Raw genomic sequence first — 9,494 nt, forward strand, 5'->3', positions numbered from 1 at the left:
GATGATATGTCCCGAGTTGTGGACCAACTCTTAAAGTTGTTCGCCACCTTTATAGATTTGTCTCGTTTAAGCAGATCTAGAATAATCTGATGTATAAATGTGTTTACTAGCCTCCTGGGACTAGTAAGTGTATCACATTTGAGTCCCAGAGGATGGGGGACGCTTCAAATTGGCAAGCTTCACATCTCTGGACTAACTCGGCTGCATCACTCTTTGCTATCGGCCAGTAGAAACCAGACCTAAAGACTTTCCCAACCAGAGTTCTGGATGCTTCGTGTATTCCACACTGTCCAGCGTGAATCTCATCTAGTAGCTGTCTCCCAGTTACCGAGGAAATGCACTCCATGAGGACACCTGTTGCACCCCTTTTGTACAGTGTGTCCCCTATGAGGGTGTAGTGGGCCGATTGTCTTGCGATGCATTCTGCTGCGGCCTTATCATCCGGTTCTTTTTCATTCTTTATATATCTAATGATAGACTCTCTCTCCAGTCATTAGAGTCTGACTCTGGCTGGCTCAAAGTGTTGCACTGTTCCGCCTGATCCGAGGGAATGCTTGGGCGTGACACTTCCTGGACGAAAACTCCGGGTGGGACCTGAGTTCGACTGGATCCTAGTTTTGACAACGCGTCTGCTGCTGCGTTGCGATCTCTTTCCACGTGATGAAATTCCAGCCATTCAAATTTGTCTTCTAATTTTCGGACAACTGTACAGTACTTGCCCATAGAATCAGTCGAGCAATCCTAGTCTTTATTTATCTGACTTATGACTACCAGTGAATCTCCGTATACCATCAACCTCTTAATGCCCAGTGATATGACAATGTTCAATCCGTGGATCAGAGCTTCATATTCTGCTGCATTATTTGATGCTAAGAATGACAACTGAAGAGCATATTTGAGTTGTTCACCTCCAGGGGCAATGAAGAGGATCCCTGCGCCTGCTCCCTGTAGTTTCAGTGAGCCATCGAAATACATTCGCCATACTTCTGCAGCCTCCGGGTTTTCTGGTACTTGTTGCTCGGTCCATTCTGATACGAAGTCAACTAGTGCTTGAGTCTTTATTGCAATGCGAGGCTGAAAGGGAATTAGGCTTACACCTAGTTCCTATATAATTTTGGTGGTTGAATTGCCCAACACAAATCTTTGGACTAACTTGTTTGCTCAAGTGTATAGATGATACAGGTGTAAAAGGTTCACACTCAGCCAATAAAAAGACCAAGCTTTAGATTCAACAAAGGAGCAAAGGGGCAACCGAAGGCACCCCTGGTGTGGCGCACCGGACTGTCCGGTGTGCCACCGGACATGTCCGGTGCACCAGGGGGACTCAAACTCGAACTCGCCACCTTCGGGAATTTTCGGAGGCGACTCGGCTATAATTCACCGGACTGTCCGGTGTACACCGGACAGTGTCCGGTGCGCCAAGGGAGGTCGACCTCAGGAACTCGCCAGCTTCGGGAAAAGCCAACGGCTCGTCCACTATAATTCACCGGACTGTCCGGTGTGCACCGGACTGTCCGGTGCGACTCCAGAGCAACGGCTATCTTCGCGCCAACGGCTCTCTGCCGCGCATTAAATGCGGGCTCTGCGTGCGCAGATGGCAGGCACGCCCATGCTGGCACACCGGACAGCAAACAGTACCTGTCCGGTGTGCACCGGACACCCAGGCGGGCCCACAAGTCAGAAGCTCCAACGGTCAGAATCCAACGGCAGTGATGACGTGGCAGGGGGCACCGGACTGTCCGGTGTGCACCGGACTGTCCGGTGCGCCATCGAACAGACAACCCAGCCAACGGTCAAGTTTGGTGGTTGGGGCTATAAATACCCCAACCACCCCACCATTCATTGCATCCAAGTTTTCCACTTCCCAACTACTACAAGAGCTCTAGCATTCAATTCTAGACACACCAAAGAGATCAAATCCTCTCCAAATTCCACACAACACAATAGTGACTAGAGAGAGTGATTTGCTTGTGTTCTTTCGAGCTCTTGCGCTTGGATTGCTTTCTTCGTTCTTGATTCTTTCATAGCGATCAAACTCACCTGTAATTGAGACAAGAGACACCAAACTTGTGGTGGTCCTTGTGGGAACTTTGTGTTCCAAGTGATTGAGAAGAGAAAGCTCACTCGGTCCGTGGGATCGTTTGAGAGAGGGAAGGGTTGAAAGAGACCCGGCCTTTGTGGCCTCCTCAACGGGGAGTAGGTTTGCAAGAACCGAACCTCGGTAAAACAAATCTCTGTGTCTCACTTGCTTATTCGCTTGGGATTTGTTTTGCGCCCTCTCTCGCGGACTCGTTTCTTTATTACTAACGCTAACCCGGCTTGTAGTTGTGTTTATATTTGTAAATTTCAGTTTCGCCCTATTCACCCCCCCCCTCTAGGCGACTATCAATTGGTATCGGAGCCCGGTGCTTCATTAGAGCCTAACCGCTCGAAGTGATGTCAGGAGATCACGCCAAGAAGGAGATGGAGACCGGCGAAAAGCCCACTACAAGCCACGGGAGCACTTCATCGGAAGAGTCCCGCACCAAGAGGAAGGAGAAGAAGAAGGACTCCTCCAAACGGAAGGAGAAAAAGTCTTCCTCTTCTCACCACAAAGAGAAGAAGGAAAAATCTTCTTCCTACAAGCCGCATCGGAAAGGCGACAAGCACAAGAGGATGAGGAAAGTGGTCTACTACGAGACCGACACTTCATCAACATCGACCTCCGACTCCGATGCGCCCTCCGTCACTTCTAAGCGCCAAGAGCGCAAGAAGTATAGTAAGATCCCCCTACGATACCCTCGCATTTCCAAACATACACCTTTACTTTCCGTCCCATTAGGCAAACCACCAACTTTTGATGGTGAAGATTACGCTAGGTGGAGCGATTTAATGCGATTTCATCTAACCTCGCTCCACAAAAGTATATGGGATGTTGTTGAGTTTGGTGCACAGGTACCGTCGGTAGGGGATGAGAACTATGATGAGGATGAGGTGGCCCAAATCGAGCACTTCAACTCTCAAGCAACAACAATACTCCTCGCCTCTCTAAGTAGAGAGGAGTATAACAAAGTACAAGGGTTGAAGAGCGCCAAGGAGATTTGGGATGTGCTCAAAACCGCGCACGAAGGAGACGAGCTCACCAAGATCACCAAGCGGGAAACGATCGAGGGGGAGCTCGGTCGGTTCCGGCTTCGCAAAGGGGAGGAGCCACAACACATGTACAACCGGCTCAAGACCTTGGTGAATCAAGTGCGTAACCTTGGGAGCGTAAAGTGGGAAGACCACGAGATGGTTAAGGTTATTCTAAGATCTCTTATTTTCCTTAACCCTACTCAAGTTCAATTAATCCGTGGTAATCCTAGATATACTAAAATGACCCCCGAGGAAGTTATCGGGAATTTTGTGAGTTTTGAGTGCATGATCGAAGGCTCGAGGAAGATCAACGAGCTTGATGATGCCACCACATCCGAAGCTCAACCCGTTGCATTCAAGGCAACGGAGGAGAGGAAGGAGGAGTCTACACCAAGTTGACAACCAATAGACGCCTCCAAGCTCGACAATGAGGAAATGGCGCTCGTCATCAAGAGCTTCCGCCAAATCCTCAAGCAAAGGAGGGGGAAGGATTACAAGTCCCGCTCCAAGAAGGTTTGCTACAAGTGTGGTAAGCCCGGTCATTTTATTGCTAAATGTCCTATATCTAGTGACAGTGACCGAGGCGACGACAAGAAGGGGAGGCGAAAGGAGAAGAAGAGGTACTACAAGAAGAAGGGCGGTGATGCCCATGTTTGTCGGGAGTGGGATTCCGACGAAAGCTCAAGCGACTCCTCCGACGACGAGGACGCCGCCAACATTGCCGTCACCAAGGGACTTCTCTTCCCAAACGTCGGCCACAAGTGCCTCATGGCAAAGGACGGCAAACGGAAGAAGGTTAAATCTAACTCCTCCACTAAATATGAGTCTTCTAGTGATGATAATAATAGTGATGAGGAGGATAGTTTGCGTGTTCTCTTTGCCAATCTTAACATGGAGCAAAACGAAAAATTAAATGAATTGATTAGTGCTATTCATGAAAAGGATGACCTTTTGGACTCCCAAGAGGATTGTCTAATTAAGGAAAACAAGAAACATGTTAAGGTTAAAAAGGCTTATGCTCTAGAAGTAGAAAAATGTGAAAAATTATCTAGTGAGCTAAGCACTTGCCGTGAGATGATTGACAACCTTAGGAATGAAAATGCTAGTTTAAATGCTAAGGTTGATTCTCATGTTTGTGATGTCTCAATTCCCAATCTTAGAAATGATAATGATGATTTGTTTGCTAAGATTAAGGAATTGAATAATTCTCTTGCTAGCCTTAGAGTAAAAAATGAAAATTTAATTGCTAAGGCTAAAGAACTAGATGTTTGCAATGCTACCATTTCCAATCTTAGAGATAAAAATGTTATTCTTCATGCTAAGATTGTTGAACTTAATTCTTGCAAACCCTCTACATCTATTGTTGAGCATGTATCTATTTGTACTAGATGTAGAGATGTTGATATTAATGCTATTCATGATCATATGGCTTTAATTAAACAACAAAATGATCATATAGCAAAACTAGATGCTAAAATTGTCGAGCACAACTTGGAAAATGAAAAATTTAAATTTGCTCGTAGCATGCTTTATAATGGGAGACGCCCGGGCATTAAGGATGGCATTGGCTTCCAAAGGGGAGACAATGTCAAAATTAGTGCCCCTCCTAAGAGATTGTCCAACTTTGTTAAGGGCAAGGCTCCCATGCCTCAGGATAACGAGGGTTACATTTTATACCCTGTCGGTTATACCGAGAGCAAAATTAGGAGAATTCATTCTAGGAAGTCTCACTCTGGCCCTAATCATGCTTTCATGTACAAGGGTGAGACATCTAGTTCTAGGCAACCAACCCGTGCTAAGTTGCCTAAGAAAACTCCTAGTGCATCAAATGATCATAACATTTCATTTAAAACTTTTGATGCATCTTATGTGTTGACTAACAAATCCGGCAAAGTAGTTGCCAAATATGTTGGGGGCAAGCACAAGGGCTCCAAGACTTGTGTTTGGGTACCCAAAGTTCTTGTGTCTAATGCCAAAGGACCCAAAACCATTTGGGTACCTAAAGTCAAGAACTAAAATTGTTTTGTAGGTTTATGCATCCGGGGGCTCAAGTTGGATACTCGACAGCGGGTGCACAAACCATATGACAGGGGAGAAAAGGATGTTCTCCTCCTACGAGAAAAACCAAGATCCCCAACGAGCTATCACATTCGGGGATGGAAATCAAGGTTTGGTCAAAGGTCTTGGTAAAATTGCTATATCACCCGACCATTCTATTTCCAATGTTTTTCTTGTAGACTCATTAGATTACAATTTGCTTTCCGTATCTCAATTATGTCAAATGGGCTACAACTGTCTTTTCACTGATATAGGTGTCACTGTCTTTAGAAGAAGTGATGATTCAATAGCATTTAAGGGAGTGTTAGAGGGTCAGCTATACTTGGTAGATTTTGATAGAGCTGAACTCGACACTTGCTTAATTGCTAAGACTAACATGGGTTGGCTCTGGCACCGCCGACTAGCCCATGTTGGGATGAAGAATCTTCATAAACTTCTAAAGGGAGAACACATTTTAGGATTAACAAATGTTCATTTTGAGAAAGACAGGGTTTGTAGCGCATGCCAAGCAGGAAAGCAAGTTGGCACTCATCATCCACACAAGAACATTATGACTAGTGACAGGCCACTGGAGCTCCTACACATGGACCTATTCGGCCCGATCGCTTACATAAGCATCGGCGGAAGTAAGTACTGTCTAGTTATTGTGGATGATTATTCTCGCTTCACTTGGGTATTCTTTTTACAGGAAAAATCTCAAACCCAAGAGACCTTAAAGGGATTATTGAGACGGGCTCAAAATGAGTTCGGCTTAAGGATCAAGAAAATAAGAAGCGACAACGGGACAGAGTTCAAGAACTCTCAAATCGAAGGTTTTCTTGAGGAAGAGGGCATCAAGCATGAGTTCTCTTCTCCCTACACACCTCAACAAAATGGTGTAGTGGAGAGGAAGAATCGAACTCTATTGGACATGGCAAGGACCATGCTTGATGAGTACAAGACTTCGGATCGGTTTTGGGCCGAGGCAGTCAACACCGCCTGCTACGCCATCAACCGATTATATCTACACCGAATCCTCAAGAAGACATCATATGAACTCCTAATCGGTAAAAAGCCCAACATTTCATATTTTAGAGTCTTTGGTAGCAAATGCTTTATACTTGTTAAAAGAGGTAGAAAATCTAAGTTTGCTCCTAAGACTGTAGAAGGCTTTTTACTTGGTTATGACTCAAACACAAGGGCATATAGGGTCTTTAACAAGTCCACTGGACTAGTTGAAGTCTCATGTGACGTTGTGTTTGATGAGACTAATGGCTCTCAAATAGAGCAAGTTGATCTTGATGAGATAGGTGAAGAAGAGGCTCCATGCATCGCGCTAAGGAACATGTCCATTGGAGATGTGTGTCCTAAGGAATCCGAAGAGCCTCCAATTGCACAAGATCAACCATCCTCCTCCATGCAAGCATCTCCACCGACTGAAAATGAGGATGAAGCTCAAGTTGATGAAGTAGAAGATCAAGCAAATGAGCCACCTCAAGATGATAGCAATGATCAAGGGGGAGATACAAATGAGGAAGACAAGGAGGATGAAGAGCAGAGGCCGCCACACCCAAGAGTCCACCAAGCAATCCAACGAGATCACCCCGTCGACACCATCCTCGGCGACATTCATAAGGGGGTAACTACAAGATCTCGGGTTGCACATTTTTGTGAACATTACTCGTTTGTTTCCTCTATTGAGCCACACAGGATAGAGGAAGCACTCCAAGATTCGGATTGGGTGGTGGCAATGCAAGAGGAGCTCAACAACTTCACTAGAAATGAGGTATGGCATTTAGTTCCACGTCCTAATCAAAATGTTGTAGGAACCAAATGGGTCTTCCACAACAAGCAAGACGAGCATGGTGTGGTGACAAGGAACAAAGCTCGACTTGTGGCCAAGGGATACTCCCAAGTCGAAGGTTTGGATTTCGGTGAAACCTATGCACCCGTAGCTAGGCTTGAGTCAATTCGCATATTATTAGCCTATGCTACTTACCATGGCTTTAAGCTTTATCAAATGGACGTGAAAAGTGCCTTCCTCAATGGACCAATCAAGGAAGAGGTCTATGTTGAGCAACCTCCCGGCTTTGAAAACAGTAAGTATCCTAATCATGTCTATAAGCTCTCTAAGGCGCTTTATGGGCTCAAGCAAGCCCCAAGAGCATGGTATGAATGCCTTAGAGATTTTCTTATTGCAAATGGATTCAAAGTCGGTAAAGCCGATCCTACACTCTTTACTAAAACTCTTGAAAATGACTTGTTTGTATGCCAAATTTATGTTGATGATATTATATTTGGGTCTACTAACGAGTCTACATGTGAAGAGTTTAGTAGGATCATGACACAGAAGTTTGAGATGTCTATGATGGGGGAGTTGAAGTATTTTCTAGGATTCCAAGTGAAGCAACTCCGAGAGGGCACCTTCATCAGCCAAACAAAGTACACTCAAGACATTCTAACCAAGTTTGGGATGAAGGATGCCAAACCCATCAAGACACCCATGGGAACTAATGGGCATCTCGACCTCGACACGGGAGGTAAGTCCGTGGATCAAAAGGTATACCGGTCGATGATAGGTTCTTTACTCTATTTATGTGCATCTCGACCGGATATTATGCTTTCCGTATGCATGTGTGCAAGATTCCAAGCCGACCCTAAGGAAGCTCACCTTACAGCCGTGAAACGAATCTTGAGATATTTGGCTTATACTCCTAAGTTTGGGCTTTGGTATCCTAAGGGATCCACATTTGATTTAATTGGTTATTCCGATGCCGATTGGGCGGGGTGCAAAATCAATAGAAAGAGCACATCAGGGACTTGCCAGTTCTTGGGAAGATCCTTGGTGTCTTGGGCTTCAAAGAAACAAAATTCGGTCGCTCTTTCCACCGCCGAAGCCGAGTACATTGCCGCAGGTCATTGTTGCGCGCAATTGCTTTGGATGAGGCAAACCCTGCGGGACTACGGTTACAAATTAACCAAAGTCCCTTTGCTATGTGATAATGAGAGTGCAATCAAAATGGCCGACAATCCCGTCGAGCATAGCCGCACTAAACACATAGCCATTCGGTATCATTTTCTTAGGGATCACCAACAAAAGGGAGATATCGAGATTTCTTACATTAACACTAAAGATCAATTAGCCGATATCTTTACCAAGCCTCTTGATGAACAATCTTTTAACAAACTTAGGCATGAGCTCAATATTTTTGATTCGCGCAATTTCTTTTGTTAGATTGCACACATAGCTCATTTATATATCTTTGATCGTATCCCCTTCCTATGCTATGACTAATGTGTTTTCAAGTCTATTTCAAACCAAGTCATAGGTATATTGAAAGGGAATTGGAGTCTTCGGCGAAGACAAAAAGGCTTCCACTCCGTAACTCAACCTTCGCCGTCGCTACATACCACTCTCCATCCTTGGGGGAGAAAGCAAAAGGACTTCGTCTTTGGTATAATCTTAACTCATTTGTTTATGACCAAAGGGGAAGAAACTACTTCGCGGGCTCTAATGATTCCGTTTTTGGCGATTCATGCCAAAAAGGGGGAGAAAGGAGCCCAAAGCAAAAGGACCGCACCACCACCGATTTCAAAAACTTAGTGTTGAATATTTATCAATTGATTTTCCTATTGAGTTCAAAAAGGGGAGAAAGTAGTATTTCAAATGATATATCAAAACCCTCTTGAACACTAAGAGGAGGATCTCCTTTAGGGGGAGTTTTGTTTAGTCAAAAGAAAAGCATTTGAAACAGGGGGAGAAAATTTCAAATCTTGAAAATGCTTTGCAAAAATCTTATTCATTTACCTTTGACTATTTGCAAAAGAACTTTGAAAATGATTTACAAAAGAGTTTGCAAAAACAAAACATGTGGTGCAAGCGTGGTCCAAAATGTTATAAATAAGAAACAATCCATGCATATCTTGTAAGTAATAATATTGGCTAAATTCCAATCAACCTTTACACTTACATCATGCAAACTAGTTCAATTATGCACTTCTATATTTGCTTTGGTTTGTGTTGGCATCAATCACCAAAAAGGGGGAGATTGAAAGGGAATTAGGCTTACACCTAGTTCCTATATAATTTTGGTGGTTGAATTGCCCAACACAAATCTTTGGACTAACTTGTTTGCTCAAGTGTATAGATGATACAGGTGTAAAAGGTTCACACTCAGCCAATAAAAAGACCAAGCTTTAGATTCAACAAAGGAGCAAAGGGGCAACCGAAGGCACCCCTGGTGTGGCGCACCGGACTGTCCGGTGTGCCACCGGACATGTCCGGTGCACCAGGGGGACTCAGACTCGAACTCGCCACCTTCGGGAATTTCCGGAGGCGACTC

The sequence above is a fragment of the Zea mays genome, chromosome 5 (assembly GCF_902167145.1).
Source record: "Zea mays cultivar B73 chromosome 5, Zm-B73-REFERENCE-NAM-5.0, whole genome shotgun sequence".
NCBI classification, from domain to species: Eukaryota; Viridiplantae; Streptophyta; class Magnoliopsida; order Poales; family Poaceae; genus Zea; species Zea mays.